Here is a 12,647-nt window from a genome sequence, read left to right on the forward strand (position 1 = left end):
ATTACATCAAAGTTGGATCAGCCTGTAGTGAGGTTTTCCACTTTGATTTTGAGTGTGACTCCATATCCAGTCCTTCGTGGGTTGATAAATTTGATTTCCATTGATAATTTTTGTGTGATTTTGTTGTCAGCGCATTCAACTATGTAAAGACGAAAGTATTTCATACGATTACTTCATTCATTCAGATCTAGGGTGTGTTATCTTAGTGTTCCCTTTATTTTTTGAGCTATATATATACATATATATATATAATTTTTTTAATTTTTTAATTTATTTATTTATTTTTTTGTCTATCGTGATTGGACAAACTCAGATCTGCTACATCTGTATTTTCATTTCAGATTTTTTTTTCTATTCTGATTTACTATGAAATTCTAAATAGAATTTGATAGCTTAGAACCCTCATCACTCGTGTGACACAAGAGACAATTAGAGGGATTCCTTCCCCACCCCCCCAAGCTATTACCTTCATTGACTTGAATAGTTATGAGGGTCAAGATCTTGTTCGATAAGTTCATATCCTAAGTGCAAACATTGGTTTTATTTTCTGTCACTTGAACTAGGGTGGTAAAAATCCATGGTCATTAACCCGCAGCAGGTTGGGCGGGTTGTGTTTGGCATTACAGCGTCCGCTTGAATGGGGATTAGCTGCAATACCAGCTGTAGCCTGTGGGCAAGAATGGCACTGTTTCTGGAAGAAAAAGAAGAACACCCGCTTTAATTTCTTTTTATTTATTTGGTGCAGTGTTTCCCAACTAGTGTTCCTCCAGCTGTTGCAAAACTACAACTCCCAGCATGCCCGGACAGCCAACGGCTGTCCGGGCATGCTGGGAGTTGTAGTTTTGCAACAGCTGGAGGCACACTGGTTGGGGAAACAGTTACTTAGTGTATTGTCATATCTTTTGTGAATAGTCCACGCTCATCCTGATCACTTGTTTGTCTGCCACCGGATTAAACAAGCAAAGTTCTTATGCCCACATGATTATATATGTTTATGCACAATGTTTCCTTATTTGTTTCTTTGAAGTTCTTTAATAGGTACTGCATAAAACCAGAGAAAATAGCAGCTAAAAAATAGTACCTGTCTGCAGGTTTATATTGTATCCATATACACCAATACCATTTTCAGCCTCCATTTACCTTCATGTATAACAGTTTTCATCCATACATACTGCATATGGTGAATGCATATGATGCTGCATGCTGGATAACTTTACATATGGAAACAAAGAAGCAAAAACACAATATAAACATAATATAATACATTTTACCATCTGGTGCAAATAAGGCCTTCCCAGTAGTCATCACCCTGGCCCATATATGTAGGGCCGCCATCAGGGGGGTACAGCCGGTATCCCAGTCAGGGGCCTGGGCACCCAGAGGGGCCTGGGGCTGCAACATGCTGGGACTGGTGCTGGCACGGTCCCTGCATGTGCATAACCGGACGCTTCATTTGCGGGCCCCATCGTACCCCCTGAAACTTGGCCTGCAGGTGAAGGGCGGAGGGGGCACTCGCGGATCCGGGACACCTGTCCCGAATCCCCGAGTGACCGCAGCTTTGAACAGTGAGTGCGCCTTTAAGACGCACACAGTGTTGAGCGTACGCTCGGCTGCGGCGGCTGACATGACAGGAAGGAGCCTGCGGCTCCGTCCTGTCATTCCAGCCCGGGCTTCCTGTGCGGCAGCGGCTCTGCGGAGAATGTCAGCACAGGAAGCAGAGAGGGAAGAGGAGTGACAGGAGCTGCGGGGAAACGAGGCAGAGATGAGTGGTGTTTTTTTGTTGTTGTTTTTTTTTGCCCCATGGAGATGTGTTAGGGGCATTACTATATATGGGGGCAATGTGAGGGGACATAACTATAGATGGGACAATGTGAGGGGACATAACTATATATGGGGGCAATGTGAGGGGACATAACTATATATGGGGCAATGTGAGGGGACATTACTATATACTATATGTGGGAAATGTGAGGGGCATTATTATTTATGGGGGCCATGTGAGGGACATTACTATATATGGGGGCCATGTGAGGGACATTACTATATATGGGGGCAATGTATGGGGCATTATAATGTATGAGGACAATGTTGGGGCTTAATACTATGCAGGGGCACTGAAGGGACTACTATATGGGGCAGTGTAATACATATAGGGGGTTTGAATAGAGGTGAGGACTTTGCTGTAGCGAGAAGCCTAAAATGTTTGTCTGGCAGAATCGATGGAGACCAGTTGTGATCGGGAGAAACCCAGGACAGATAGAGAAGAAAGAGAAAAGTGACCAACTGTGATAAGAAAAGACGCCCCCGTGAGTATGTAACTATAATGACTTATATGGTCTGCAGCACCTGTGTACAGCTCAAATCTACTCCTATATAGGGGTTATTGATCTTTTGTATAGTGTTTTTTATTCAATAACATTATAGCAGTGTTAGTCAGTGGTAATGGTAGTGGTCATGGTGTGGCGGAATTATATGTCCCTTGTATTGTGGTGTTATTAGTGATACTGGTCTATGTATAATGGCTTTTATTTCCTTACAGTATGGTGGTATTATTTAGTCACTGCAGAATTAATATGGAGTGGTGATATCATTTTATGTTTCTAAGAACGATACTAAGATAAAATCTAGAGTGTGCCACAGTGAGGGGAGGGGAGTGGTGGTGAGGGGGGGGGGGGGGGGCTCAGACTACAAGCTGGGTAAGGGACCCTAAAATTTCTGATGGCAGCCCTGCATAAATCTGCATATAGGTGCACTTATAGGGTGAATACCCTGGTGAATTTCCATATGGTACCTCATAATTGAAGACACAATACAATGTTTTATAACTTTTCCAATCATTTCTTTGCCCATCCATACTAGTGCTATAAGGGGTACTCCGGTGGAAAACATTTTTTCTTTCTATTTCTAAATCAACAGGTGCTGGAAAGTAAAACAGATTTGTAAATTACTTCTATTTAAAAATCCTAATCCTTCCAGTAATTACCAGCTGCTGTATGCTCCAGAGTTCTTTTCTTTTTTAATTTCTTTTCAGTCTGACCACAGTGCTCTCTGCTGACACCTCTGTCCATGTCAAGAACTGTCCAGAGCAGGAGATGTTTGCTATGGGGATTTGCTCCTTCTCTGGACAGTTCCTGACATGGACAGAGGTGTCAGCAGAGAGCACTGTGGTCAGACAGAAAAGAAATACAAAAAGAAAAGAACTTCCTCTGGAGAATACAGCAGCTGATAACTACTGGAAGGATTAAGATTTTAGAATAGAAGTAATTTACAAATCTGTTTAACTTTCTGGCACCAGTTGATTTAAAAAAAATAAACATTTCCACCAGAGTACCCCTTTAAGCACCCATGGGTCTGTGTTGAGAGGGGCAGCACTACAGTAATTCAAAGAAAAATTGATAAATACTTTTGATGTAGCTGCTGCTTCCATGCTGTGGCCTGGAGAAAGAAAAAATTTAATTCTGTGTATGGGGGTAAATCTTCTACAAAATCTGCAACCCTGCAAAAATAGCACTGGAGACACATTACCTAATTGATATCAGAAAATGTATTACATATATCATAATAAAACCATATTTAAAAAAGAAAGTACTTGTATATAGTATCAACAAATTACATATGACTTTACAATTTTACACACTAAATATTTTTAAAAAAGAGAGAAGTAGGGACCCTGCTCGCAAGAAACACCTAGATAGTAAGAAAATAAAATGTTGATAATAATATTAATAATGTATGTAGTGCCAACAAATTGCACATCACTTTACAATATTGCACACTAAATATTAAAAATAAACAAATAAATGAGAAGTAAGGACCATGTTAACAAGTAACACCTAAATGGTGAGTAAACATGAAAATAATACTAAAAAACAAAAAAAAAATCATATTCATTTATATAGTGCCAACAAATTACACATCACTTTACAATATTACACACTAAATATATATAACAAAAAATTAGAGAGAAGTAAGGATCCTGTTCACGAGTAATACCTACTGTAAGAAGTAAAGAAAAAATAATTTATATAGTGCCAACAAATTACACAGCGCTTTTCAATATTACTCACATAATAAAAAATAAAAAAAATTAAGAAAGAGAAGTGAGGACCCTGCTCGCCGGAGCTTACAGTCTTGGAGTAGTGGTCGTATAATGCTCAAATGCAAGGAAATATAGGTTATACCACAGTTATGGGACAGCAAAAAAAATATCAACCAAACTAGTCCCAACGGATATCTCACTCACGCTTCATCAGGGAGCGGCATTACACATGAGCAATCTGATATATTGCTTGCCCATTATTTGGTTGTTGAACAAAATGTGCATATAGAGCTTGTAGAATCACTCTAATGGGATGTATTCAGTCCGAGTGTCTAAGGCAGCAAAAGCTAGAAGACTAGTGATTTACAGCTAGTGACCAGTGTTTCCCAACCAGTGTGCATCCAACTGTTGCAAAATGACAACTCGTTGTCCTTTTGCAACAGCTGGAGGCACACTGGTTGGGAAACACTGCAGTTGTGCTGGTGGTTTGTAGATTAGGTTTTACATAGATTTTCGCTTGAATCCTTATATATTGACATGAACTGGGGGAACCAGCACCTGTTAGGCATCAGATAGAACACGTGGGGTCACTTGATGGTAGGTAAAAATAAGATATTATTGTAAAAAAAAAAATATATATATATATATATATATATATATATATGTATATATTATTATTATTCATAATAATAATATACCAATAACAATAATAATATAATATTAATAATAATAATAATAATAATTATTATTGTTGTTGTTATTATTTATTTTTATTATTATTTTTTTATTTATTTCAATTGTGCCATTGGTTTCAGGGTGCTGTGCATATGATAAAGGTTAATATATAAATATAATAATAACACAGAGCATGAACTTGACACAGAGTAAATGACTGATATAGAAAGGGCCCTGCCCACAAGGGCTTACAATCTACAATTCCTGCCATGTTTCTGCTCAGTACTACTTGCAACCGGTACGGCGCTGTAATGCGGTTGTGCATCAGGGATTTTATTTCAGAAAATATTTCTGCATCTCCACTTAAACTTGACATAGCAGTAAATGCAAAATGAAAACTCCCAACCAGGCTTCGGCTGACACGTAACTTAAAAACCCTTCTTTTCGGTTTAATATGTGCCAGTGTACATAAACACGCACATTCTCACTCCGGTCAGAGTTTGTTTTCTCAGTGTTACAGATCTGACAGAACCTGTGAGGCTTGAGAGGGATTAATAATAAGTTAATGCTACGATCTAACACAAGGGGGCGCTGCGTCCCTGGTGCCTTTTTTTGCAAAAACTATTTCTTGTAAGGTAGAGGTTTTAGCGTGCGCTGCAGATCATTGTAGGACGATGGTGTTACTGTGTCCTACACAATATATAAACTTACTATAGAGCAAACCAGGTTGGAACTGTTCCTCTAGATAACCTGTATATAGATATTCTAATAGCATTTATTTCAATAATTTATTTTAGTTCTATATGTCTTTTATAGGAAAGTACAATGGTCCCTCAAGTTACAATATTATTCGGTTCCAGGACGACCATTGTATGTTGAGACCATAACTTTATAGGGACCTGGTAATTGGTTCTGAAGCCCCCAAAATGTCATCCAAAAATAGGAAAAAGTGAGGATCAAAAAAATATAAGTAGATAACAAATAGAGATAAAGCAAGTCCTTACATATAAAAGTAAGAAAGATCTGCCGGAAGCTGTAATCACTATGTATGTAGAGGACAGGAGCTTCTTCAGGGTCCTGTACAGTACACACAATGTCCTAAAAAAGTAAAATGGAGCCGCCCTTACCTGGTGACCAAAGGAACAGCTAACCCTGGTACAGGTAATGAGTAGTACAGAACATGTAATACCTCTCTGTACTGTAGGGGGCGCTACCAGACACCAGTCAGTGCATGCACTTCAGCAATAGCGGTAAAGAGTAGTACAGAACATGTAATACCTCCCTGTACTGTAGGGGGCGCTACCAGACAGCCAGTCAGTGCATGCACTTCAGTAATACAGGAGTTTTACTAGTGAAATCTTCATTCTGATTGGTTAAATCTTTCAGCCCCACCATGGACCGACACCTGGGGGACCTAAACCCAGGACTCTTAGGCAGGGGGAGGAAATTTGTTTATTTGTAAACACAATTTGTGCATTATTTTGGGGGGGGGGGGGCTTGTTTTTTTGTCTGATTTTGTCAATTTATATAAGTTAAAAAAATGATAATATAAAAATCTTTTTAAACATTGAGACAATTAAAAACTAAAGGCCTTTTTATTTATTTTGCTTAGTTCATTATAATGTTCATACAAACATATAATATGTTTTTTTTATTATTCAATAATGAAATGAAGAAGAAATAAAGAAGACATTTTTTCTGAACGATTGGAGTGGGCGGTGGGGGTCGTGATGTCACGGCCACGCCCCTCGTGACATAACACCACACCCTCCAATGCAAGTATATGATAGTGGGCATGGCGGCTGCGGGACCCCCCCCCCCCCCCCAGCCCTATCAGAGATCTTACCCCCTATCCCTACCCCTTTAATGAAAATCCCAAATTCAACCATTGGAGGGATATGCAGATCCATATTTGGAAATGTTGCCAGCAAATTTTCTCCGATTTCCTGAAATCTAATGATATTTCTTCCATGACTCAATGTAAACACTGTATCACCCGTATGGTGTGTAGGCAGAGAGCGATCATCTCATCCATGGAGACAGTGGCGCGGTGTATGGATTGCTGCTTTAACAGATCAATGGGCATTTGATATTTCATTTAAGGCCGCGCACATGAAGAAGCAGCAGAGATTCCAGCGTCGCTCTCTTCACAATAAGTATCTCTGAGCAGTAAATGAAAAAAAAAATCTCTCTTTCGTCTCTGCCTGTGATTGAGTTGTGTCATTGCGCACATTGTTCTTCTCTCAAGTCGGGTCTTGTTGACCTCTCATCCGTTAACCCTTTATTCCCCCAGTATTTTCTGAAGTAGTGGCACACAGCGGGGTCTTGTTACTATGAGTTTGACGCTCCTCCTTGAGTACACTGTTTCTTCAGTTACAATGCATTACAATCTTTATTTTTTCCTTTTATGGAGGTTTGCACTTGTATCTAAGAAGAATCTAAAGGGTCAATTGTTTGGCTTTCTGAAGGGTCTTTTTTACTGTACATTTCTTATTTCTATACATGAGCCTGTGTGAACAAAATAGGATTGGGCCGTGCTTTAGCTTGATGCTCTAAATCTATGGTCAGCCTGTTGTACTGTTCAAACTATATTTATTTATCTATTTTTAAATTAGATTGTCCACGGTCCAATATAATTTAAAGGAATGGTCCACTTTGGGCAATTTGTTTTGGTAAGAAGGATAAACCATTGATGAGCTGATTACAGAGTGTCCAGTGTCCAGCGTATGTGGTTACTTTCTCTATAGCACCACCACAGGAGATGTACAGCATTAGACAGTGCACATTAAAGGGGTATTCCGAGCAAAAACATCTTATCCCCTATCGAAAGGATAGGGGCTAAGAGATGGGGATGTTATGTCATGCCACACCCTCTCCATTCATTTTTGTGGGAGGGGGCGTAATGGCCGCAACGCTCCCTCCCATAGACATGAATGGAGGGGGCGTGGCGTGACGTCACGTCCTCTTCTCGGAAGCCCGGTGGTTTCCGAAACTGCAGACGCAGCTACGCATAGAATGCGGGCTGCTGCAGGGAGATTGCGCGTGGGTCCCAGTGGCGGGCACCCCGTCATCAGACATCTTATCCCCTATCCTTTCGATAGGGGATAAGATGTTTTTGCCCAGAATACCCCTTTAAATTAAAACCACTGGCCTGTACTAGTGATGCACTAACAAGTTGGTTCCTCCAGTCTAAGGGAGATCTTCTGTATCAGGCCCAGACTGGCGATGTGCCATGCTGGGCAGATTTCCAGTAGGCCACTCCGCTTCTGTAAATTTACATAATTGTTTTTTTTTACTTCATTTACTATTCCTGGGTTTCCCGCTCACCATGTATGGATTTGTGGATTTGTCTACACTTTGTGTTGTCAGGTTATCCAGCACTTAAAAAGTATCAGCTATCCTGAAGATAGAGGATAAGTGTCTTATTTGGGAGGGGAGGGGGTTCACATTGTCTGGGACCCCTCTCCTCTCCTTTGATCTCCAAATCAAGGCTCCAACTCTCCCCGCTGCATAGAACAGTAGGGTCAGCACATGCTCCATGCATTGTCTATGGGGGTAGCACTGTACTTATGTACTTCCAGCACTTTCATAGGCAACCGCGCGATGCAGCCAAAGGCTGTCCGGGCATGATAGAAAATTTAGCTTTGCAATAGCTGGAGGCGCACTGGTTAGGTAACAATGGGCTTCACAGTATACTATCTTTCCCCACAAGAAAAAAAAAGGACAGACTCAGACCCAAGTCCCAAGTCCCTTGCAATCTGTCTTGTTTTTCCACAATACAGTTTCTACATAGCTTGGATGGTAAACAGGACAGGAGTGAGCACAGAGGATTTCTAGTCCCGCCCTCACTTCTTGGACTTTGTCCCTGTCTGTGCTTCAACTAGGACAAAGATGATGCTGCAGCCGAACAGGATTATATTCTGGATGGTATGGGGACTCCTAGTGGCCTTTTTTATAAGCCATTATTTCTATAAAAAGCAGGTAATTTATATAAGAATGGTACATTTTTTGCCAAGATGTACAAGATATAATATCTTTTTTATTCTGACAGTGCCCATTTAACCAGTCATTAGGGTTCCGTTAATCAGTTCTCGAGCCTTGGTGAGACTACAACTTTTGCTACCATGCTGAACAGATGCTGAAAAAAATTCTGCATTGTAAAAAATTGTAGTAGGAGCTTTGGGCTGTAGACCAAACAGTGGCTGGGAACAAAACAATCCCTATTGTTCTGAGACGAGTGTATTTACTTTTATCTACTTGAATGAAAAAGAACAATATCGGCTTAAGAGCAAAATTTTAATTGTGCAATTCATGTAGATGCAGTGAAAAGTCTTAAATTAATCCATAACAAAGTGCTCCCAACGTGAAGAGTGGGGTCCTCTGGAGTCCCTTCACCTATTTGTCCTCATATAGATGACAGGTGAAGGACTGTATTAATAATAACTGATTCACTTTTGAGAAATAGATCAGTGAATATTTTTTAATTTAAAAAAATATTAAAATGTGTTTCTATATCTCCTGGCAGAGTGCCATCGGGAGTCTCCTGTGTCACCTTGACGACCACCCCTGGGTGGGCAGCACCAGGTCGTACATCACAATGTTACTGGTTACTGGTCCGACCCCTCAGGGGATGGAAGCACCAAGCCAACCAGCTGCATTGGTGGTCACACCCCCTAAGATGTGACATTTCAATAGGCAGCTGAATTTCCCATGATTGGCCTTCTTGCAAACCTTCACCTGTATGCTGGGTTCTGAGTTTTCCCTGGATCCTGATAATTTGCCTGTTTCTTTACTTCGACTCTGTCTTCTGATTTAGACCTGACTTTTCTCTCCTGGTTTGACTCCTGCCTGTTATCATTCTTGTTTCTGGTTCTGATCTTGAACTGCGGTGTCCCACTGGTTGTCCTTGGCTTGTTTTCTGGTATGCCCATTTGCTCTCTGATTTTGTCTATTACTTACATGTTCAGGTTTGACCTGGTTTGTCTGACTTTTCCCTGGGCACATTGCCCAGCATGCACAGGGAAAAGAGATACCGAACAGGAAACTGAGGCTACAATGCACGCAGGCACCAAAATTGGACAATGAAAGACTGGAGCAACGTTGCCGGTCTGAGGAGTCTGGATTCCAGCTGTAACATTCAGATGACAGGGTCAGAATTTGGAGTAAACAACCTGAAAGCATGGATCCATCCTGCCTTGTATCAGTTGTTCAGGCTGTTGGTGGTGTAATGGTGTGAGGGACATTTTCTTAGGAAACTTTAGGTCCCTTAGTATCAATTGAGCCTGGTATAAACACAACAGCCTACCTGGGTATTGTTACTGACCATGTCCATCACTTTATGACCACAGTGGACCCATCTTCTGATGATACTTTCAGCAGGATAATGCCCCATGTCACATGACATCATCTCATACATGACAAAGAGGTCACTGGACTCCAATGGCCTCCACAGTCACCAGATCTCATCCTATATGTGGTGAGGGTGTGATGAGGGCAAATGTTATTACCCTAGGGGCAGATGGCATTAACCCCTTGTATTCATGATGCCTGGGTGTGGTTTAACCTCTACACCACCCGAAGGTATATTGCTGGATCCTGAACAAATAATGACTACGACGCCAAGTTACTGGAAAATGGCATCTTTACTGAGGTAGACAGGTGTAATAGTCTTGAGGCCAAGGAGGTGACCAATGATTTCAGAGACCTTTGGGCTCGCTAGGACTTGTAGTGGATTTGGATAATTGGATTCAGGGCCATGCGGACTTGACATAGATTGATCATGACTGACTTGACTAGACTGACTTTACCCCATATGTAGCTTACCAGGTTTTGACGCTCATCTGTGGGGTAGCTGATTAGTGGAAGCGTGGCTGCGTGGCAGGCTTTAGGCCTCCTCAGGACACCAGACACTCTCTCGGGAATTGACTGTAATAAATCTCAGCAAAGACTCAAAGAGACTGAACTAGCTCCTCCCAGGGTTTATATGGGGGAGACTAAGGAGAGGTCCCATAGGTCACCCTATTGGTCACATGGTCACTGGTACCTTCCTTGGTTACAACACATGACAACAGTATTTAAAAGTATATGACAAGTTATATACATTACAATAGATAACATAGGTGGTAGTTAATTACTTAGGGAATACAGACAAAAGAGGTACCCAGAATAGTGTCCGCCTGACAGGGCAGCAATGGTACAGGGGTGCAACTCCTGTACTGGGCCACCACATATAGATAACTGCTGGGATATGGTGGGACCGGAGATTCTCGTCATGGATGTGCAGCCGACAAATCTACAGTAACTGTGTGATGTCATAATGTCCATATGGAGAAAATGTGTGATGTCATCATGTCTATATGGAGGAACTGTGTGATGTCATCATGTCCGTATGGAGGAACTGTGTGATGTCATAATGTCCATAGGGAGGAACTGTGTGATGTCATCATGTCCGTATGGAGGATCTGTGTGATGTCATCATGTCCATATGAAGGAACTGCGTGATGTCATCATGTCCACATGGAGGAACTGTGTGATGTCATCATGTCCATATGGATGAACTGCGCAATGTCATCATGTCCATATGGAGGAACTGTGTGATGTCATCATGTCCATATGGAGGAACTGTGTGAGGTCATCATGTCCATATGAAGGAACTGTGTGATGTGATCATGTCCGTATGGAGGGACTGTGTGATGTCATCATGTCCATATGGAGGAACTGTGCGATGTCATCATGTCTATATGGAGGAACTGTGTGATGTCATCATGTCCATATGGAGGAACTGTGTGATGTCATCATGTCCATATGGAGGAACTGTGTGATGTCATCATGTCCATATGGAGGACCTGTGTGATGTCATCATGTCCATATGGAGGAACTGTGTGATGTCATCATGTCCATATGGAGGAACTGTGTGATGTCATCATGTCCATATGGATGAACTGTGTGAGGTCATCATGTCCATATGGAGGAACTGTGTGATGTCATCATGTCCATATGGAGGAACTGTGTGATGTCATGTCTATATGGAGGAACTGTGTGATGTCATCATGTCCATATGGAGGAACTGTGTGATGTCATCATGTCCATATAGAGGAACTGTGTGATGTCATCATGTTCGTATGGAGCAAAATCTCTTCCAACATCTTGTACTACGAAGAATGAAGGCAAAAGGAGGTTCATCCAGGAGCAAGCAAGGTGTACCTAATAAATTGGCCAGTGTGTGTATCCCTCTTCATGTATTATGTCAACTCCTAATTCATAAGCGATCAGATCTTTGCCTTACTGTATAATCAACATGTCTATCACCTTTTCTATGAACGTTCTACAAACTCGCTACAAATTGTACGAGATGTTCCATCTCCTCCCATTATCAACATCCATGTATCATTTCCTTTGTGACGCTGTTTTGGAAAGGTCAATGGAAATCCAAAAAGTTGGAAGGTTCCACCTGAATGATCTTTAATGTGGCGTAACTTCTTCTTCCCTTATCAAGAAGGATGGGTTGTGCACCAATAAAATCCTCTCTTCCATAGGCTTCTATGAAAGGAACGGATGTGGCCACCACGCCCCGAACCAGCCCCGGTGATACAACCTTATTCCTCAGCTTTGATTTCCTAATAGATCAACAATCTCTGGTTCCACAAGTAATCGCAGAGGGCCGATAACATGGAGACAGGCTAACTCTTTAACAAATTATCTAATCCAGATGTTGCACATTGGTTGTAAACATCGTTCCCCAGTAGAACCATAAAATCAATGAGTCCGGGTGGATTTAGGGTTTCAGGTTGTGCCTCACCTTTTGCTGCCTCCCATCTCTAAAAACAGGAAAATGTAAATATGATAATGCATAGCACGTGTGCGAAACTGGAGACGTTTTTCAGCTTGTATTCAGGAATCGGCCCACACACACACAAATACAGCTGCCCCACAG

This window comes from Hyla sarda, chromosome 7 (assembly GCF_029499605.1).
Source record: "Hyla sarda isolate aHylSar1 chromosome 7, aHylSar1.hap1, whole genome shotgun sequence".
Lineage (NCBI taxonomy): Eukaryota > Metazoa > Chordata > Amphibia > Anura > Hylidae > Hyla > Hyla sarda.